Source organism: Magnolia sinica, chromosome 1 (genome assembly GCF_029962835.1).
Source record: "Magnolia sinica isolate HGM2019 chromosome 1, MsV1, whole genome shotgun sequence".
In the NCBI taxonomy this organism is placed as follows: domain Eukaryota; kingdom Viridiplantae; phylum Streptophyta; class Magnoliopsida; order Magnoliales; family Magnoliaceae; genus Magnolia; species Magnolia sinica.
In genome coordinates, this window is record NC_080573.1 from 118,059,899 (window position 1) to 118,068,603 (window position 8,705).

An 8,705-nucleotide genomic window follows, 5' to 3' on the forward strand; every position below is an offset into this window, starting at 1 on the left:
CCTATGGCGAAAACTTGTCGCCCAACTTTTTTATAAGTCAACTATGGAGAATCAAAGCTATACCTATAGGGAGCAAACCTATGGTAAAGATTTTGTGACTTAGCCTTTTAATTCTTCTTTTTACCAAGTTAATCATTCAGTTATCGAACCGAAAACTTAATGTGTAAGCGAGATGTGATATGTGAAATCATGACTCAATCAATGTTTCCAACGTCTAATCATGGATTAACAATTCAAAATTGACTGTGAAATCAAGCAGATGGCCGAATCCAAGAGTCATAAGTTACCAACGTCATGTATCTTATAATGGTAAAATCACAACTATCCTTCAAAATCACTTTGAATTCAATAGAAATTCCAAAAAAAAAAATTTTTAAGTTTTCATAAAAAAAACGACAAACCAAACAATCTCTCTCTCTTTTCTTTCTTCTCTTTCTTCTATTTCTTCTCTCCCTTGCTTCAGATCTGGAATCCTCTGGTTCTGAATGCCTTTCCCACGTCCAAAACTCCCCCTTTATAGCTGCTGGATGGTTGGAATCGGTGGCGGAGTCGTAGAAGGACTCGAAGTGTAATTTTTCGCAGCCGTGATCGGTGGGCCCCACAGAGGTGTTTTCTGGAAAATCCACCCCATCCATTGGATTCAGAACGAAATTTCAGTCAAGAATGGGTGGTTTTGAAGGTTCATTATCGCGGCCCAGAGAAGAAAATACAAAAAAAATCAGTTTTGAACGTCGCCAGGTAGCCCTTTTGTGGCCTCTGTACCGCACATGTGTGTCCCCATGGGAGTGGAATATCAGCATAGTTTTGAAGATCTCGAAGCCCTCTACACGATGGACGGCTCGGATCGGCCGTACGGGTGACGTACGGGGCCCACAATCCTTCGCAAAACGGCCAGCGGTCGTCCGTACGCCAAACCGACGCTGCGATGATGGTGGGGCCCATTCCTGGACTTTTCACAGGAATCCACGTCGTCCATTGGTTTCAGCTCGAAAAATCAGTAGGAATTGATTGGTTTTGAGTTAGAGTTGTGGTGGCCCACAGAGTTTTGAACTCACCGTCCGTTTTGCGTTTTTCAGCGATCAACGTCCGTACACATGCATGGAACCAAACGGACATCTAGGCGATGATGATATCGGCCCCGGGAAGCGGATGGACGGTTCGGATTGTCCATTTGGACACTAGGTGGGCCCCACAACCGATGACAGCGGTCGGTTCCGCGGACGCTGGAAACGGAAACTTCCGTTTTCCAAAGACGAAGTCGGGTCAGCGCTGCTGACCGACGCTCGTCCGTTTGGTGCGCAGCCGATGCACCTGTGCACTGTGTACACATCTCTTACACAGGGCTCACCGTGATGTTTACGAGAAATCCAATCCGTCCATCCTATTTGTCATCTATTTTCAACCATCAGCTCCAAGTTTGAGGCAGTTCCAAATATCAGGTGGGCCCCAAGGTGAAGATTAATGGGCTGATCTGTCCGTTGGACCACTTTCCGCGATCTTCAATGGCTGAAATTTAATATGTACGGTTAATTTACGGCCCTCATCTCATGTATGAAGTTTCGAACTGATCGGATAGTGGGAACCATGTGATCTTGCATTCTGGACCCTTTTCGGGCCCCTTTGGCTTGCTTTCCTCAGATCCCAGACGTGTAAAATCTTCATTGTTGGTTCCCTGGAGTCCACCCCGTGCTCTGGAGACTTTGGATCATGAAATCCATGCCTTTAACACCAATTTTCAATTAACGCTCCTGACTTTATCCTGTAATAAAAATACAATTAAAATACTCCATTAAGCATTATCATATACATAAAATCTGGTAATTACTGGGGTCTGATATGCAATATTTGACCCTGATCACAACCCCCAACCAGCATTTTGCTAGTCCCGAGCAAAGTATGCGAAAAATAATTTTAGAAATAAAAGATGATTCCTATAAACTCAAGTGACTTGTGAACAGATAGCTGAGATGTGAAAATTCTAAGATTCATGATTGGTGTGTGGAATTTTTCTCTTGGAATCAAGCTCTCAGTAAACTTCATAATCAAGTTCAACATATTAATCCATTAATTATAACATTCCTAAACATTGAGTTCCATGAGTGTAAAGTGTAATCTCGACTTACAATCAATTGTCAATTTTCATGATATCGTTAGTAATTCGTGACAACCAAGCTTGAAACCAATACTGGCATTTTAGATTAACTTTCCATTCAACTAGCCTTTGATTTTCTTTATGAACAGTACACCAAGGAACTCAAATCCTCGCCTATAGGGAGCAAACCTATGGCGAAAACTTGTCGCCCAACTTTTTTATAAGTCAACTATGGAGAATCAAAGCTATACCTATAGGGAGCAAACCTATGGTAAAGATTTTGTGACTTAGCCTTTTAATTCTTCTTTTTACCAAGTTAATCATTCAGTTATCGAACCGAAAACTTAATGTGTAAGCGAGATGTGATATGTGAAATCATGACTCAATCAATGTTTCCAACGTCTAATCATGGATTAACAATTCAAAATTGACTGTGAAATCAAGCAGATGGCCGAATCCAAGAGTCATAAGTTACCAACGTCATGTATCTTATAATGGTAAAATCACAACTATCCTTCAAAATCACTTTGAATTCAATAGAAATTCCAAAAAAAAAAATTTTTAAGTTTTCATAAAAAAAACGACAAACCAAACAATCTCTCTCTCTTTTCTTTCTTCTCTTTCTTCTATTTCTTCTCTCCCTTGCTTCAGATCTGGAATCCTCTGGTTCTGAATGCCTTTCCCACGTCCAAAACTCCCCCTTTATAGCTGCTGGATGGTTGGAATCGGTGGCGGAGTCGTAGAAGGACTCGAAGTGTAATTTTTCGCAGCCGTGATCGGTGGGCCCCACAGAGGTGTTTTCTGGAAAATCCACCCCATCCATTGGATTCAGAACGAAATTTCAGTCAAGAATGGGTGGTTTTGAAGGTTCATTATCGCGGCCCAGAGAAGAAAATACAAAAAAAATCAGTTTTGAACGTCGCCAGCTAGCCCTTTTGTGGCCTCTGTACCGCACATGTGTGTCCCCATGGGAGTGGAATATCAGCATAGTTTTGAAGATCTCGAAGCCCTCTACACGATGGACGGCTCGGATCGGCCGTACGGGTGACGTACGGGGCCCACAATCCTTCGCAAAAACGGCCAGCGGAAGACGCTACGCGGACGCCAAACCGACGCTGCGATGATGGTGGGGCCCATTCCTGGACTTTTCACAGGAATCCACGTCGTCCATTGGTTTCAGCTCGAAAAATCAGTAGGAATTGACTGGTTTTGGGGTGAATTTGGTGCAGCCCACGGAGTTTTGAACTCACCGTCCGTTTTGCGTTTTTTCAGCGATCAACGTCCGTACACATGCATGGAACCAAACGGACATCTAGGCGATGATGATATCGGCCCCAGGAAGCGGATGGACGGTTCGGATTGTCCATTTGGACACTAGGTGGGCCCCACAACCGATGACAGCGGTCGGTTCCGCGGACGCTGGAAACGGAAACTTCCGTTTTCCAAAGACGAAGTCGGGTCAGCGCTGCTGACCGACGCTCGTCCGTTTGGTGCGCAGCCGATGCACCTGTGCACTGTGTACACATCTCTTACACAGGGCTCACCGTGATGTTTACGAGAAATCCAATCCGTCCATCCTATTTGTCATCTATTTTCAACCATCAGCTCCAAGTTTGAGGCAGTTCCAAATATCAGGTGGGCCCCAAGGTGAAGATTAATGGGCTGATCTGTCCGTTGGACCACTTCCCGCGATCTTCAATGGCTGAAATTTAATATGTACGGTTAATTTACGGCCCTCATCTCATGTATGAAGTTTCGAACTGATCGGATAGTGGGAACCATGTGATCTTGCATTCTGGACCCTTTTCGGGCCCCTTTGGCTTGCTTTCCTCAGATCCCAGACGTGTAAAATCTTCATTGTTGGTTCCCTGGAGTCCACCCCGTGCTCTGGAGACTTTGGATCATGAAATCCATGCCTTTAACACCAATTTTCAATTAACGCTCCTGACTTTATCCTGTAATAAAAATACAATTAAAATACTCCATTAAGCATTATCATATACATAAAATCTGGTAATTACTGGGGTCTGATATGCAATATTTGACCCTGATCAAGCAGTCGTGGAGGCATAATTCAAGAGAGAGAGTATTTTAGAGTTTTTTTTATTTGTTTTGATTACTGTTTTTCTTATTATTTTTTCAAAGAGATATAGTACAATCATGTTAGGCTAAACCTCTTAGCTAGGGCTAAGAAGCGAAGCTTGTAGCGTGATGGGAGACTCTTTGCTTGTGCCTTTTTGTTGAGATTGAACTGATGTTGATGTTAGTATAAGTAAGGGAATGTTTTCAGTTTTTAATGGTATGTTGTGACTAAAATTACAATGGGTCTGCGGTAGCTTTGAGCATGTTCCTTTTCTTATTTTGATTATGACGTCAGGAAGCCCTGTTGTTCACCATCGTCTCCTGGGCATGGTCGGATGACGAAACCCTTCCTAACCTTCATACATTATTGATTGGTTGGTAATTAGTTTAATTCTGTTGTTTACTTTGTCTCTTGGGCATGGTTTGGTGATGGAATCCATTCTAATTCATACACCTTTCATCGCTTGAAAATTATATCAAAGGAAGTTCAGTCTTGATTTCCATGGTTACACTCTTCAACTGGATGAAGATGGGACTCTAAGTCCAGTTGAGTTCTTGAAGCAGACATAAGATCTCCCTGATCTCTACAAGTGGATCTTCTGAATCCCTAATTTTCTTTTCCTAAATTCTTTAAGTTTTAGATAATTATTTCATCATTGTTCCTCAAATTACAGTCAATTTAGATTTCATCTTAGTCTAGTTCTAATTCTACTTAGTTTCAGATTATGTACAGATTTCAGTCCATTGGGATTCGACCTCGGTCTCACGGAGTTTATTACTACATCACAACCCTATACTTGGGGAGTGAACAATCTCCAGAAAAGAGACCAGTCAAGTATTAGGGTTTGAGTGAACGTACCTCCATCGATGGGAGATGCTTATATATTTATAGGGGAGAGAGGATCCCGTTGAAAAGGATCTCTTTTCAAATATCTTGGAGATTTGATGTGATCTTGGATCTCCCCAAGAGTGCAGAGTCTCGAGGTTGTCGGGATTTGATCTTATCTCCTAGGATTGCGGAGTCCCGAGAAGATCTCGGGAGAGATCTTCAAATCTTACGAGGATCCTTTGAATCCATAGTTCATCTTTAGGTCGGGTCCCAAGCGGGCGCTAAGTCGAAACTGAATGATACTGCCTAGATCGACGGATCGACGGATCGACAGATCGACATTCACCATTTCTGTCGGTTAGACAAGCCAATAGGTTTGTGTTCCTTAAATTTGGGCATTGAGACCTCTTGATCTTGCCAAGGGTATCGCCGATTTACGACCGATCTATGACCGAACTAAGGCCGGTCTGTGATCGACCTGTGATTGATCTGTGATTGATCTATGACAGAACTATGGCCGGTCTGTGATCGATCTATAAGATATGCTCATTGTATGTCCTTACAATTGCATCGATCTCTTTGGAGGGTGCTTTGTTTTTGAACGTAGAGGCCTTATTAGGCTCGGGTTCCATAGGTGTGTGCTAGTCTACTAAAGTTGGTCCATTCCATAGGCCGACTTAAGGACCTCTAATTTTTCCCCAACAAATACTATTAAAATCTTTTTAGCGGCATAATAGTTTTGGATCAATATCATATTTCTACTTTAGGTTCATCCACATCTTCTCGACATTACCAAGAGTTTGGACTGCAAGTAAACATTATCAAGAGTTTGGACTACAAGTAAACATTACAGAAACCTTACGATGGGCCCCTTTGGATATTTTAACGGTGAGGCACTCAATCACCACTGTTTCTTGTGATGTGGTCCACCTGAGAACTGGATCTGCAAAAAATTTGGTACCTCATCCTAAAATAGTCTCAAAAAATAGATGGACGGCGTTGATATACAACACATCATCAAGGTGGGCCTGGGCTAGGGGTAACACCTAATTCGCGCCGCCAGGATCCCATCACATTGCCATTTGCTGATGGTGAACAAGAAAACGAGAAAGAAAAAGTAAAATCAGATCCGAAAGCGCTTACTTTTCTCACTTCCTTCTAAACACTGGTTGGTAATAAAACACGAAACCTTTCTATTTTAAATCGCAATTCCAATCCATTTCAATACAAATCATTCTGGATTACTCTCGTTTCGTGTGGATTGGCTTAAGAAAAAATCACGAATACTGTTCTTATTATTCTTATTATTTTTTTATGTTGATGGATCCTTGTCTATGATCTTCCGTTCCTCCTTTCCGCTCGTCATGTGTTCGATCAAGCTCCTGACAGAAGTGTTTCTGTCTTGGATTATGGTTGCTCGATAAGGGTGCGTTCGGATGCATTATGCATTTGAATTGGTAGACTTGTAAAAATGGCACTCATACTGAGTTCCGGGGCTCTCACTTGCGACTATGTTACTGTTGTGGCTCTTGGCTGTGGATTCGTGATTTTGGTGCTGTTTGGAGTTCGGCTTCAGAAGATTGTGCTATAGTGTTGCGCGTGTGCGTGGGTATATGGATTAAAGTAGTGTAACGATTGGATATGGGTCCCACATGTTTTTCCGATCTTGTTCTCAAATTTTGAATTTGAGTTCAAACAAGAAACAAGATTGAGATGAGGGATCGAGATCGGATCCGATAAGGATAAGTCTTATTGCATCCGAACTACTCAATGCTCTCGATCCCTCCCTATAAAAAGGGGGCATACTCTCGGTAAACGGATCCAAACTGAAAGAATTCACTAGAGAGAAAATCAAGAGAGGAATGATGCCCATTGCTCATTAGGGCTGCCTTTAGATGATTTAAATCATTGATCGTGTTTGTGGGACATCCTAACCATAGAACTAGAGGATCAGATCCTTCCCGCTTCCGTAGCCCGTAGCATATATGCGGATCGTTGAATGTAGGCCGTCGAGGTAAGTACCCTCCTCAAAATCTAAATTGTTATTGTTTTTGAAGGGTTTTTTTTTTTTTTTTTTGGTTTAATGAATGCATTGATTATCATTATTGAATGAGCTTATTTTCCGTAGAAATGGAGGCACCTATGGTCACCAAGATTGGGGTCAGCAGCTATTGATACTGACTAATTAAAGTAAAAACAAAGGGGAATGGGAAAATGGGATGGGAGGCCCCCCCCCCGCCCCCAAAAAAAAAAAAAAAAAAAACTCCTTTTCTCCTCTTTCCCTATCTTCCTCTCTTCCCCATCATTGGCCTCCACACTTATGGCACCAACAACAACAACTGCAGCCCCTCCTCTCTCTCTCTGGTTTGCATTGCTGGTAGCTGTGGTACACGCCACTCGCTCTTGCCCCGGTCTCTCACTCTCTCTCGTCTTCTCCTTTCTTTCAGATGCAACAATGGCTGCCTTGATTAGAGAAGGCTGGGTTCTTTTATGAAATCCTAACCAAGAAGTAGAGAAGGAGAGAGAAGATGTGTTTTTGGGTTTGAAAGATAGGCCTAAATTTTGGGGCAGGCAGGCCCCACTTTAGGAAGGGGTAAACACACTATGTGGCTGCTATTGATGTCGGCTGAAGGATGGGAGATGGTTTCCTTCAAACCTTGGGAAAAGAAGAGGAAGAAATGGAGAGAAGTGGGCCTGTAAATGGGCCTCATTAAGGAAGAATAGTGGGCCTGGTTCGAAATGGTCTCAAACAAAGGGTTTTTTGGGTTTGAAAGATAGGCCTAAAATTTGGGGCAGGCAGGCTGCACTTTAGGAACGGGTAAACACACTGTGGCTGCCATTGATATCGGCTGAAGGATGGGAGATGGTTTCCTTCAAACCTTGGGAAAAGAAGAGGAAGAAATGGAGAGAAGAGGGCCTGTAAATGGGCCTTATTAAGGAATAATAGTGGCCTGGTTCGAAATGGTCTCAAACAAAGGGTTTTTGGCCATCTTTTCCAGTCTATATCTAATGTATGATGTATCACTGTGAACCAAGGTGTTCCGTATCCGTTACGATATACCCATAAAGGCCGATACGTATAGGTAATGGTCATGACCGTTACGCGATACAGGGGTGAAAATGGGTAGTTAGTTTTTTGAGACCATATCAACCATTACAGTGGCTGTAAAGGCCGTTACAGGTAGGGCTGTACATGAACCGGGCTAGCCCGATTAACTCGCTTGACTCGGCCCGACCCAGAACTGAGTTCGGGTCGGGACGGGCCATTTTCTTTAGCCTGAAACTGAGTTCGGGTAGGTTCCAGTTCGGCCCGAAACCCGACTCGGCTTGACCCGGCCCGACTCGGCCTATATATATATATATCTTAAATTCTTACCCAGTTACTCTAACCATTTACAGCAATCTAGGCCGTTCAAATCGTGGGTCCCTTTGTAGATGGACCAAAGTCCCAAAAATCTATGACAAAAGCCCTTCCCAAAAATCAAGGCCGTTCAAGTTACCTGCCAAAGCCCTTCCCATGGAGTAGATGGAGCAGAGTCAAAAAATCAAGGACGTCCAAATCATGGGTCCGAAATTGGCCCGAACTTGATGACCGGGCCGGGCCGCGTTGAGCCCAGTTCGACTCGGTTCGGCCCGATGTACACCCCTAGTTACGGGGCACAACGACTGTTACTTCCTTAACAGTCGAAAAAATATCACTTT